Raw genomic sequence first — 14,442 nt, 5'->3', positions numbered from 1 at the left:
GATCTATTTCTGTACTGAATCTAATTTTATAAAAAAACCCTCAATTTTAAATCACAGAAGATCGTAAGACACATTTTTACTTAAAATTTAATCTTTATTCTACTTTTAGTTTTTTATGCATGTTGCCCGGCGTCTTTATTTAATGTAAGCATTTTAAAAGCATTTTTTCTGAGAAAAGTCAGCCTGGTTTGTAAGATTTCGCTATTTGCTATTTTATACAAAATCAAACTGGTAAATACTCTCCTACACTTCTGTTGGTTTGTCAGATATTTATGTCAAAGACTTTTTATTTTAATTAAAACCTACAAAGTTGACGTTTATACCAAAAAACTTTTTGTTGCAGTAACACTTGTAACAAAATGATATTATCTTCCGCTTTGATTTATGGAAACGAAAAAACAAGTATATTAAAAACAGTTTATAAACAGGAGAGACATTTGCTGATATTTGTATCAAAAGCAATATTTACACTTTTTGTACCAATTCACTTGATGACAATTTCATTTTGCTAGTAACTTCATTGTTTGCTTTCAAAAAGTCAATGGTATTTTCAGCTACTGGATAGTTAATTGCCTCACTGCTTAAATATGGATTTGATATTGGTTTCAAAATTTCTATAACTTATTAAGGAAATGAATGTTTATTTTATCATAATATTGTTTTTAATTTTAATCAAAATAATTAACCTGATATTTTTGGAAACAAGTTCATTCTACTTTAGTTATCAGAACTTATCAAATGATGTCTTTTATATTTTTTTTAGTTCCTTGTCACTAACATCCACATCTTTATCAATATCACAAAATGCCATTGTCATCTTTCTCCTTTAAAATATATTTTTAAAAAAAGTTAACTGCATGCTGTGGATAATTTAAAATTTTTATAGGACTTTTGATTTTGATTTTGATTTTATAGAATTTTATAGAAAGTGAAAAATTTTCTTTATTAAGAAAAACAATTTTAGGGAGCTTTGCTTCTGCTTTGTTCTTCTCTTCTCTTCTGTGTCAGTTTCAATGTTCAAAGTATCTGCTGCCTTTTCCAAGTGTGTTCGAGCTTTTTCATAAAAATCTATAAACAGATATACTCTCTTCACAAAGTGCACAATATTAAGGTCTAAGTTCAGTTATTTTACCTGGTGTTTATAGTTAATTCCAACCTGTGGTGTATAAAACGCTACCAGGGTATATCTGCCAATCAGAGGTCAATGCATTTAAACTAGTGACAGCCTTTCAAATTGCAGACGAACTTTTAAATGGGGGCCAGGAGCAATTCTCATCATTTTTCATCCAACCTTTGGCTATCACTTCCACTTCTTTAATATTTCCAATTGTAAATTCAACAATAGCAAATGACATTTCAATAGTCTGCTATTTGATGCTATTTAATTTCAAACTAAGTTATGTAAAAAAAAGTTGTGCAAATTATGCAATAAAAAACACACAAAAAAAGGGTTGCTTTGTAGTAAGTCGTCCATCTGTTTAAGCAAACGGCACCGAGATTCAAGACACAACGAAAATTTTTTTTCAAGATTTCAACTGTAAATCAATCAACATAAAGTGTTAAGAAGTAAAAAATGATTTGTTGTTGATAAAGTTGCCGTTGAAATAACATCCGTTTATAGTTGATCTCTGTTGATCGTGATTATCAACACAAAATCTGCGTTGATCGACATCCAACCAACGCTTCATTTTTTAAAGGGTATATGTTGAACTTGTGGCAATATTTTTGTGATGGAATATGCATAAAGCAATGAATATTTAAGAATCAGTTTGAGCAGATCAATTGGTTGTAATGCAATCAGATTGCAAGCTAAAAGTTTGTTTCAAAATTTAAAGTTTCAATTTTTGAACTTTTTAGGTTCAAAATTCGACAACACTTCACTAATAAAATAATCAAAATAAGATAAAACTCCTGCTATTTTCTATACCTCCATTTTTGTTTGAGAAAGAAAACTGTTTGAGTATATAGCTATCATCAACGCATAAAAAGTGGTTCGTTTCATACTTCTTTTTCTCTTATTGTAAGTCTCCTTCAAAATCAATTTTTGCTGGAAGTAGTTTTGAAAATGATATAAATCGTATACCGGTGTTTAAGTCAAGAATTTTAACTGTTTAGAATGAATCAAAATGAAAGCGAAAATAAAATGACGAATACGTTAATCTGTTAAAAAATTTTTGTTGTAAAACATTAAACAACTCCAGAGTTTGGATTGATGCAACTAAAAACATTTCGTTTTTTAAGTGCAGTGTCAATTAAAAGATTCTTTAATTGCAAGAACTGATTCTCTCGATTAATTAATGTAAGAATTTGAAGCTAACGATCAAGTGAGCAAAAAACAGTTGAAAAAATATTTTCTAACTCCATAGGCTTGTTAGCTAGCTTGGTATCAACATTTATATTGTTATCATAAAGAGTTTCCTTCAAAAGTTGAAATGCATCATCAAATTGCTTTCATCTCTTTAATACCCATTCCATAAAGTGGCACAACGTAGTAACCATCTTTTTGTAATGTACCATTCAATTTCTTTTTTGCCATTTTAATTAACATACAAAATACTTTCGGTCAAATTTCTTATATATTTTGTTTGAAACAAATTGCAGATTTTATTTTAAGCAAAAACTTCTTTTCATATTAAAAGTTTTCCGTGGAACTTTAAATACTTATATATTTGCGAAATTTTTCTCGTGAAATAAGTTTGTTATTTTTCTTTAGGATCCGTTTATTGAATTACGGTGCGAAGATGAGTCCAATAAATTGCATTTATATTTTGAATACTCAGACAGTTTGTGAATAAACTTCAATAACTGAGCTATCAAACGAAGTTCCAACAAATATAAAACATCTTACTTTACCTTTTCACCTATTCATTAATCAATCTGGTGTATTCAAATAACAACCCTTCAATTGTTATCCAACGAACTGAAAAGTCTTCCGTCTGATTTATTAGATTCATTAACTTCATTAAAAGAACTTTATTTATCTTCCAACCAAACGTCCGTCTGACGTTTTCAAGTCATTATCTTTGTTGCGTTTTCTTTTCATATCTTTCAATGAAATATCCAGTCTTCCTTGCGACGTATTCAACTCATTAGCTTCATTAGAATATTTATGGTTAGGTTTCAACAGGATATCCAGCATTCCTTCTGGAGTGTTCAAGCCGTTGGCGTCATTATTGTATCTTCACCTAAGTGGCAATCAAATATCCAGCCTTCCCGCTGACATGATTGAACTGACAACTTTACTTAAACTCTATCTGTATAACAATCCACTGAACTGTGATTGTAATCTTGCAACTATGAGCAAGTTAACGCAAACAAGTTTATTAAACATTTTATGGGAACTGCTTTGATAGAACAACAAGAAACGTTTATGATCTAAGATTGTTTAAAAAACCAATTGTAATTGTTATGAATTCAATTAATGAATCTATTATATTAAGAATTAAGTTACAAAGCTTTTAATACTCACTTTTCAAAATAATTCTCAATATGAAAAATTCTAAAGTACTTTTATTTGGTTAATCAATAAAAATATGCAAAGTATGTTGCTTTGCAAAAAGTATGTTACTTTGCAAAAAGTATGTTGCTTTGATAAAAGTAAGGTAGAAATGCATCTGTACAATAAGATAAATCAATCATACATAAGGTAGAAATGCATCTGTACAATAAGATAAATCAATCACACAGATAAAATTTAAAATTCCTATTCTAATGAGGACTAGAAATTCAATTATACTTATATCGATAAAATAAATAAAATGCAATTTGTATGGTATGTGACATTTCTGTAGCTATTTAAAAATTTTTACCAGTCGAGATAAGAGACAAACTTCAATCAAGAGATAACTGGCAAAATCTGTTCAGAATACCATATTCAGAGATCGTAATGAAAAAACTAAAAAAACTAAAAAACTTGTAGAATAAAAATCATTATCTATGCTAAAACACTGCATGATTTATGAAACATATGCCGACACTTAGAAAAAAAAAACAGTGGAAAAGGAAATCTTGACAATGATTAAAAGAGAGAAAAACAAAAATATTTTGTTGACAGATTTTTACAATATTAAGAGGATATTTTTAAGATGATAGAAAAAATTTCATAGAAAACATTTGACACGAGCTCCAAAGATTTTTAAGACATAAGATAAACCTCACACTAACCATATGCGAATACTATTTCATAAGCCATTCATAATATCATTTCATAATAAATGCGAATACCATTTCATAAACCAAACACCACTCATTAAAGAGTTGGTTAAAATTAAAAAAAACTCTTTCTCTTACTCTCTTAAAATCTCCCATTTTCTTCCTTTTCTTCTTTTTAAATAAATATGTTTGAATGGAGTAAAAATTTAAACTTCCATTTGTAATTTCTTATGTGTTTCTCACATTAAAGTAATATAGATATTTCAAAAATTACAAAATTTCAGAATTATTCTGATATAATTGCCTCGTTTAACCTATATTACATCTTTTCCATTATAAAAAGAACTAAATTTTAAAAATTAGTAGTAAATTATCAAAATTTGTTTTCAAACCAAACTATAAAGTTGGTTAATTTTTTTTTATTTACTTGGATGTCTCTGTAGGTACGCTAAAAGAATAAAAATCCTACACGACACGAGAAATATTTTTTTAAAAGTAAAATGATCATAATAATGTTTTTTTACTGATGATGTTCTTTTAAAAATTGCTTTCATTCTTCTAGTAACAATATGTTAGTATAAGTTTTGTATTTTATAAAGACATGCACAACTTACTGCTATACAGCTGCTCACCTAATGCTAACTTTGTAAATTTGAACGGCACTTGCAGTTGTATTTGTAAGAACGGTTACCAAACAAGTACTGGAGTCGTTGAACAATTTGCACAAAAATGCGAAGGTAAAACCTTTCTCAACTTTTTATATTTTAGCAATTTAAAATTTACACTGCCACTCAAAATTATTGTCCACCGTCCCTTTTTTTCTTCATAAGAGAGCTTCAGTTTTCTTAAAGTTATGAATGTTAAACTCTAGTGCAGATTACATTTTTAAATCAACTATTCATCACTAGACCCCAAAGCCGTTGCTTTTTAATTTAAGGGTTGCTAAGACATTATAGTGTATGCTCAACACAACGCACAACGACCGGCAATCTTTTCCAACCGCTGTAAGCTGTGACTTCATGGCTGACTACAGCTTAAAGGCAAAATGGCTTCAACCTGGAGCTATTTTAAACAGCTTGTTACGACTTAACGAGTCTACGGTGGCATTAGGTGGTTTATAGCAACGATTTCGGGGTATATATATATATATATCACTGTCCTTAGATGACAGAATTTTAATATGTATTTATTAAAGGTATTTTTCTTTTCCTTTCTTTTTCTTATACTTTAAAGATAAAATAAAAAAATACTGCAGTTAAGTTAGTTTTTAATTTTTAAATGATGAATCGTTAATATACTGCCAGAATCATTTGCCACAATTACAAGACTTTTTCCTTTGAAAGTGATAAAAGTTTTTTTTTAACCCTTTCATACGCTGGGTTGTTTTATAACAACAAATTAAACTAAGCTTTCCGAATGCAAATAGTGCATTCTAACCGATTGAAAACAATATAATTTTATAAAGGAGAGTTGAAAAAAGGCTGTAGAAAAAGTATACTTCAACATTTTATAGTACCACTATCATTTTGTAGATGATTTTTTATGGTTTATGGTGTTTATGGAAAAATAATTGGTGCATGAAAGGGTTATATATTCACCATAGGAGTTGTTATTCTTGGAAACCTTGATTCTGTTCCAAGAATTATAAAAAAAATATTTCATGAACAGGTACTACAGCTTGTTTACAATTGGTTAAAATTCTAAACAAACTTGTTTAAACAAGGTTGTTTAGAATTTCAATTAATTGTAACCAGTTATAACCCGTGCCCTGAGGTTGCACACTTTGTTTAAAACAGAACTTAATGACAACGAATTTTCTATTATTTATGATAATATTCACGGCTTTATAAGTCAAAATATGTAAGCTTTCCTTCCTAATGTTTAACAGAAGTTCAAAGTAATTTAAAACAATGTATTTATCATAAATAGATTTTCTAAAAAAGGTTCTTAAGAAAAAAATTAATCTAAATCGCAAAATACTAAAGCATAGACGCATGATAAATATCTAAAGAAGAAATTTTCGCGAAAGATAGATTTTAACATTTATAAACTTTATCAACATCAAATTTTTATGAATAAAAATCGACGTTTTTAGAGTTATGATTGTGAAAATAATTTATTTTCCCCCTCAATATATATTTTATTTTCAGAAAACAGAGTTGTTGCTTCGAAGAAAGTGTATAAACTTGTTACAAGACATAGAAGAAATGGATGTTATTTTCTTCATAAGAAGTGTTCCTCCTGAAAAGCAGTAAAAGTTGTGGTTGTTGTGTTAAAGGAGTTCAAGCATTAATTTCAAATGAGATAAAAAGCAAATGAGATAAGTACCGCTGAAGAATTGTTTTTTTGTCAGTTACGCCAATACTCAACATTATTGCATTTGGTTACATTCCTATGAAATTTCTCTGGAAGAACAATAAAAATATAGTGAAATAAAGCTATCACTTAATTCGCTTTTTTATGCTATTTTTTCTACGACCGAGTGACCGAGTGTTACGAAGGTGAATGTAAAATGTTACGAAGGTGAATGTAAAATGTTACGAAGGTGAATGTAAAATGTTACGAAGGTGAATGTAAAATGTTACGAAGGTGAATGTAAAATGTTACGAAGGTGAATGTAAAATGTTACGAAGGTGAATGTAAAATGTTACGAAGGTGAATGTAAAATGTTACGAAGGTGAATGTAAAATGTGTAACAGTTTCATTTTATGAATGACATTCTTATTTTGTATTAACATGGTTTTAATATCAATACAATATCAATACAGTGTACAAATAACACTTTCATGTGAAAAGAATAAATTTTTAATCTTGCATTTGCATAATTTGTTAAACAAACAAATAAAAAAATGTAAGAAAATTTTAGATGGCATTTTAATTACCAACATCCCCCAAAATAATTATTCTCAAAAGACGTCGATTCATTGTAACATGCAGCATATGTTTATTAGCAGAAACTTATGTGAAAATATACTATGAAAAAACAATGCGATAATGTTGATTGTATACATAATACCATTTTATGGTTGTTTTTTTTGTCTTACTTATGTAACTCTTTTACCCTTAATATAACTATAAAAACTTCAACTGCAGAATGGAAAGAATTAACAAAAGAATGCAGAATAGAAGAAAAAGGAACCTTTTAGGACAAATAGGAGCTCATTATACTAAAAGTTTCAAGAAGATATCGCTCACAAGAATCAACTTGCCTAAGTTTTTCAAATACCTTCTTAACAAGGTTCGATAAGTTTTCCTAAATAGAGTCAAAGTTTATACCTGCATATATAGAAGAAAAATTTGAAGCATAGTTGTCGGAAGAAGCGTCATAAAAAGACTTTTTTAAGTATGACAAATAATAAGAAAACAAATGGGAGCTCAAATACCAATAAGGTCTGTTTAATATCAATATCTAATCACCTACTACCAATCATTAAAGAAGACGAAATAACAGCTCATGCCGAAAACAAAATGTTCAACCCCGATGTAACTATATCAACAAATCTATCACATGATTTAATACTAGGATAACGCACTAAAAAGTTAGATAATAGTAAAAATGGACCTTAAAGCATAAATAGATACAAGCAGACAATATTGCAAGACACTCAAAAGTTAACAATTTTTTTGCCCAACACCCAATGTGAAAATCAAGTAACTTAGTTGTGCTTCGTACAAATGAAATCAAATGTCAAAGTGTTTTATAATACAGTACTTTATGTGAGCAAATATGTATTTAGGGATAAAATCCAAAAGTTGCAATAGAATTTTTCATTGAAATTGTGAACACTGTAGCCACTCTATTTGGTACTTAAACAACAACGTACATGACACGATAAAAGCTTATCAAGGCAAAAAAACCTTCGTTGATAGAGTTTCCAAAAAAACGGGATTTTAAAAAAACAGCAGTTTCGGTTTTAATTTTTTAAAAAACCGCGGTCAACCGCAGTTTTCGGTTCATTTTGTTGTACAATAAAGTATATCTAAGTTTATCTTCCGTTATTGATTAAAAAAGTTATTTAAACGAAGTGTTGTAACATTATGTTTATATTCCAACACAAAACTTAAAATGACTTATTGTTATTGTAAAAGAATTTCAAGAAAACTAAAGATTTTAATGATTCATCAAATAATCATGATCTGAATTTTGTGCAGAAACTGGTGCAGGTCGAAAAAACATGTTCGACATTTTTTGACGTTGGCTTTATAGAGAGAATCGAATGGTAAATTTGGGGAAGTGTGTTACGCTATCTTTGTTTAGAAGTGCGTTTAATTCATCCTTATGAGAAACAGCTGAACTTTCAGATGTTGTACATGGAGCTTCAGCTAGTAGTGGTTCCTATCATTAGAAGTAAATCCAAAAGGCCTATGCGCAAGTTTTCCTGTAGAACTTAAAGTATTTTTTGATGGAAAAACTGATGGATCTTTTAGGCACCTTAACAACTGCATAACATTTTCGTTAATTCTTTCATCGACGCGATTTTTTAAATTTGAATGTAATTAAGATGCAATTTCTGTATTCATAGAAAATAGCTTTGCAAGTATGACTTCAAGAATACTATCTGCCGTTAATAAAGTTGCATCTTCTCTGCTGAGGAATTCTACTGGTAGTTTTGCTGGCTCTGAAGCGGCATGCGATGAAGCTAATGACTCAAAATCTAACTTGTTGATCACATCAAGAGCATTCAATTCAGTAAATGCCTGGAATAAACATTCCTTTGTTTTTAATAAAGGCTCAGTCATTGAAAAAATTGAATTGCAACGACGACGAAAATCCCGGTGCCGTTTGATTTCTTCACCGAATTTCTCAGTAACTTTCTTCTAAAAGATCTGATTGCAAACTGATGACATTTTTATGAATTGTGTGAAATGAAACGTGTTGCATGCACCAAGATGACTTGTATGGTTAAAGCTAAACTGATCAACAATGCTGCACAATCTTGAGTAGAATCTACTATATCTCTTTCCGTACAGACACCAAATGAACTCAAATGATTCTTAATATTTTATATCCTATTTGAATTTTCTCGACAGTTTCTTGTTTCATCACTTCTTTTTTATCAGCAAAATCTTGATGGATTAAATTCATCACAGTTGTTGAACTTCTAGGAAGATGATTTCTTCTTTGTTGAATTGATGAGCGAATGAATTTATTTTTAGTTATCGTATTAATTGAAACATCATCTGTAGCTAGATCAGCTACAATATCTGTAAGGTTCGTGTTTTGTAAATAACTCTCCATAGCTTTATTTTTTTTTTCCTGGTGATGGATTTGAATTGGTGCTTGATTCTCTAATCGAAGGACCATCAATAATAATTCCATGACGCATAATGTGATTCCTCAAAGTAATTGTGGATCCACCGGAGCATGTAAGTAACAGTACTGCATCAATGTCTTCAACATCTCTTGAAATTGGAGTTTTACACCAAACAGCAAATCTCCAAACTGATGACATGATTTATCAGCAAAATAAATATATTTCTAAATAATTAAATAATTGATGGAAACATAATCTTGAATTATTTTTATTACATACCTATACGTTGATATCTTATTAAACCATAATATACAGAAATAAAAAAAACCCGTATGTTTTTTTAAGTATAGACCTTGATATTCGAATACATTTGCGTGTTTTTTGACTATTTTATATTCGAACATTTTTTTCGAAATATTCGAATAATTTTTAAAATGAAAGACATGTTTAGCTTTGCAGCAAAATATAATTTATATATTAGATTTAAAAAGAATATATTATTATTAAAAAGAATTAGCAAAAAAAAAGTACGAAAATATGATAAATAAAACAGAATCAAGTGAAAATTATGGAGAAAATAATATTTCTAAAAAAATTTTCATACCTTTAAAGACAATCTAAATGATCTAATAAAAGTTAAATTACTTACAAATTGGATTTTTTTATCTTTCTATAATAAATAAATATTAAAAACAATTATACTAAAAACCGCAAATACCGCTTTTGAAGACCGACGGTTTTCGGTTTTATCGGTTTTGAAAAGAAACCGTGGTTTTTGGTTTTAGATAAAACCAATTAGAAACCGTATTCGTTAATCAGTTTTCTGAGAGGAAGCTTTAAAAGGACTGTAAAATGAGTAAAATGTAGCACCACGAGGTGACCATCAAAACTTTTTACAAATATTTCATTTGGCAAAGAACTCCCACGTGGTACAAATCTGCTCTTTGTTGGATATCAAACCTGGCCATTTTGTAGAAAGTTGACGTTTCGAAATTGGTTTAAACTTATAAACACAAAAAAAACCTGCCTGGTATTCAGTTTAAAACAGGGTTTCTTCTGATTGTAATGGTAATGTATGTTAATCACTGTATGACATGTCCGATAATGCATATCTCTAAATATGCATATTTATATCGCACACACACAAAAAAAATGCTAATTGAAATTGTATTACTTTAGAATACGAAATCTCACTTTGTTTAAGAGTGCTCAATATTATTTAAAAATAGAGCTATCACCAGTGCCAGTTGTGAAAATCACTTCATTCTCGTTACTAGGTAGGTTTCCATGTTGATACATTATGATCATGTACTTTTCATGAAGGCATAGCATGCAACTTTCTGCGGACGGGTTGTAGAATTTTCAACCCTTTATAACTCTCTATTCAACAATAGTTGTAAATTTCTGTTCTTTTATTTTCCATATATCTTTTGATAGTTCAGTGTCTTATACTTTTCAATATCAAAGGATTTTAAGTGATTGGCGTATCTTAGTTTGAAGTATATATATATATATATATATATATATATATATATATATATATATATATATATATATATATATATATATATATATATATATATATATATATATATATATATATATATATATATCTGTGTGTGTGTTTGTATGTGTATTTACAAGAAGGAAAAGTTGAGTGCTAAGATCTGATAAAAGTTTTAAATACTGTAAAAACTCATCTAAATTAAAAAAAAAAAGTCAATTGATTTCTACACTCAGATAATTAGATTATACGTTTTTTAAAAGTGTAAACAAATCAGCATGTTCAAGAATGATAATTTACTTAGAAAAGCGCAACTTTAAACTCTTTGATATAATCTTTATCTTATTTGAATCATTTTCTTATGCAACTAAGATACGCTTATTATGATTTCAGTTTTAGAAAGAGTTTAAAATGCTGATTAATATGGAAACATATGTAAATAATCAATCAATAAACTAAAAAAACTCGTTGCTACGGACTGTAGCCATTATTAAAATTTGAATTCTTTTTTAGTTACTATTGCGCTTGCGTGTAATAACCTGTCGCTTCTAAACGACCGTGGTGTGTATTTATATGAATTTATGACTACTATTGAAAAATTAAAAGATAGTGAATTGTCTCCAAAAGAAGGATTACTCTCAAGACTAAGTGGTGAATTTATTAGCGATAAAGATTATGAACAAGCACAAAATTTATGGGCAGGTTATAATATGAAAGCTCTTAGAGAATATCATAAACTTTATAACCAACAATATGTTTTACTATTTGCTGATGCTTTTGAGCATTTTAAAAATGTGTGTTGTAAAACAAATAGTTTTGATCTCGTATGGTATCTTAAAACGTCTTTGGATGCACTCTTACAATAATTAGTGTTAAGCTAGAACTACAGAGTGTGGCAGTGGTTCTCGAACTTTTTGGAAAATTTTTCAAAATAAATTTTTAAAAGGCCGAAACTTTACGTCCATGGAATTATAAAAAAAGAAAAGCTAAAGATAAATGCTTTTCCTTGACAACATTACGGTTTCCTTTTTTTTTATCACTGTCTCAACGCTTGGACTTAAGGTCCGACAGCTGCTGATTATATAGTCCCTTGACATTGAGTTCCAAGCGCGAATTATTAATGACTTTTTTGATTTGACACTTGAGTGGGGTTTTTTGGAAGCTATATTCTCAACTACGCTCCACACACACAAAAGTCAACGAGATTGACGTCAGGGCAAGATGGTGGCCGATAGTCTTTGGACCAGAAATTAGCCATTTTGTCCTGAAGATATTGTTGGGTTTTTCTGGACCCATGACAGGGTACATTACCCTGTCACTCTTATGCACGATGAGTCTGTTATCGGCCTATTGGTCACACAGTCATCACTAAAAAGTTTTTCATTTAAGAAAATTTTGACTTTTGAAGAAGCATGGCACTTCAGCTAATTCAGAAGCTCCTTTGATCTCTTCAATCTCAAATTTATTTGCCTGCCAAATATTGGCGTGTAGGTTGGGCCACACTGAATTTTGAAACAGTTTTTAGAGTTCTTCTGATTGTCTTCTCATTAATATCAATAGGTTTGCTGTATATCGGATAGGATATCTAGGTTACTTTTCAACATGTTTTTTTTTAACTTTTTTAGTGAAGTTTTCATCAGCTTTTTTGTTTACTGGAGAGGGGTTTTGAGTTCTCTCAGCGTTTTTTCATTTTGTAAAATGTAGTTTTAGACGCTCCAGAAATGCAAATCTCTTCACTTGCAGGCAAATTCACGTGAATCAAGTTTAAACTTTCAGTTTTTTTGGCTTCCATTGTAAAACTTTTACTGAAAAGTTTTTTATTCACAATTTTATTAGAATCTAAGACTTTCATTGACCATTAACCAGTAAAAATAAGTTTCGGAAAGTTTTTATTTACATCATAAAACCTAGCCTAAAAATAGGCCGCGAATCGCTGCCACACTCTTTACTTAACGACCCTTTTATGTAACTCATAATTGGTAAAGGTTTTAAAGATGGAATATCTGAGGCTTCAAAAGGATTTGAAAAACCTAATGATAAATGTATAGAAGATAAATGTTTTAATCATCAAAGTTTGTAACGTGTTAATGCAAATGGTCTTTTTTCGTGTGGTATGTTTATGCTATTACCTACAAATGATTTATTCAACATTTGTATGAAATCGTTCTTGCTTTGTAGGAGTAAACATTTGTTATCCGAAAGCTTTTCTTGATTTAAACAATTACAACCGGCAAGTTCATTAGAAATTAATAATTAATATGGTTGAAAATTTTGTTTGAAATTTGTTTGTGTTAAAACTGGCCATGTTGTTTATATTATGACCTTAAACTATATGAAACTACGGGTTTGGTGATTAAAGAAATTAATAAAGTTACAAGAAAGTGATTGGTCTAAAGAAATAGATCGACTGAAACGATGATTTTAAAGCAAAAGCTAAAAACGATTTTGAAAAAGATTACTTCAAACTCAATGAAAATAGCGTTTTTTGAAAAACTATGGAAAATATACAAAGGAATGTAGACATATGATGAGTTAATGAAGTTAAACCAAATAATCTGTTAAACCAAACTTTAAACAGTGTATTTTATTTATGAGAATCTATTGAGTATATATTTGAAAAAAGAAAACTTTTTTATTTAGCAAACCAGTATTTAACATATTTAAGTTTTTCTATTCTTTGAGTGAGACGATTATTTAAGATTTCTGTTTTAATTACATTAAGAAGAAACATGGTGAAAAACTTAAACTAATGGACACAAGCATTAACAGTTTGATCATAGACATTACAGAACAGTTTGACATTAAAGATTTTCATAAAGATTAAGCTTAAGATGTTGAATCTAGATTTGACACAAATGAATTGTCATTTCATTCAAGTATTTTTAAAACTGGGTGTAATAAAAAAGTTACGTAATTACTTTTTTATTACACCCGTTACTTTTTTCTTCAGTTTTGAACGTATTGTTTAAATATGAAGAAAAAAAGTTGTTATTTAAAAAGATGTCTTTTTGAACTCTACAAATTACACATTAAAAATGTTGGAAGTAAAAGTAGTAAAGTAGATGTGGAAAAATAGATAAAAAGATGTGGAAAAAGTAGTAAAGTGGATGTAAAAGTAGTAAATGTATATCAATAAAAAAATCCTGTTTTCAAATATATAAGACTTAAAGGCTATGAAAATAGTTTGTTTGAGAACCAAAGTATTATGAGATCTATGAATTTTATTCATAGCCGTAAACTTAGTTTTAAACTTAGCCGTAAATTTAGAGAAGAGGTCTTTTACTTAGACAAGAGATAAAAAAGTTGGTACTGATTTCTAATAACGAGAAACGTGCAAGTTTAAATGATTGTATACTAGCAATAGCATATGGAGGTTAGACAATTTTAAAAAAAATATATAAAATGTGTTGTGGAAATTGTTATTCATAAACAGAATCTGTTTGCGAACAACAAACAGTTTGTAAAAATGACCGTAATATGACACGACGAAAATGCAAGCTATTTTTTTACTAAAAAAACTCAATTCAATTT

General features: G+C 29.0%; 2 pseudogenes across 1 annotated transcript; both read right to left on the bottom strand.

Moving 5' to 3' along the window:
* Positions 1–746: 746 nt before the first annotated feature.
* On the bottom strand, positions 747–3,109 carry LOC149892921 (uncharacterized; annotated as a pseudogene). The gene is made up of 3 exons (XR_016454659.1): positions 1,157–3,109; positions 975–1,068; positions 747–824 (listed from the first exon to the last, which is right to left on the bottom strand). The product of XR_016454659.1 is annotated as an uncharacterized LOC149892921 (transcript).
* Positions 3,110–8,475: 5,366 nt separating this feature from the next.
* On the bottom strand, positions 8,476–9,605 carry LOC149892920 (uncharacterized; annotated as a pseudogene).
* Positions 9,606–14,442: the final 4,837 nt, after the last annotated feature.

Source organism: Hydra viridissima, unplaced genomic scaffold, assembly GCF_058129835.1.
Source record: "Hydra viridissima isolate aposymbiotic clone 2 unplaced genomic scaffold, HvirCarnegie_v1 scaffold_1, whole genome shotgun sequence".
Lineage (NCBI taxonomy): Eukaryota > Metazoa > Cnidaria > Hydrozoa > Anthoathecata > Hydridae > Hydra > Hydra viridissima.
Note: the sequence above shows the minus strand (reverse complement) of the source record. Positions and strands in the feature narration are given on the sequence as shown.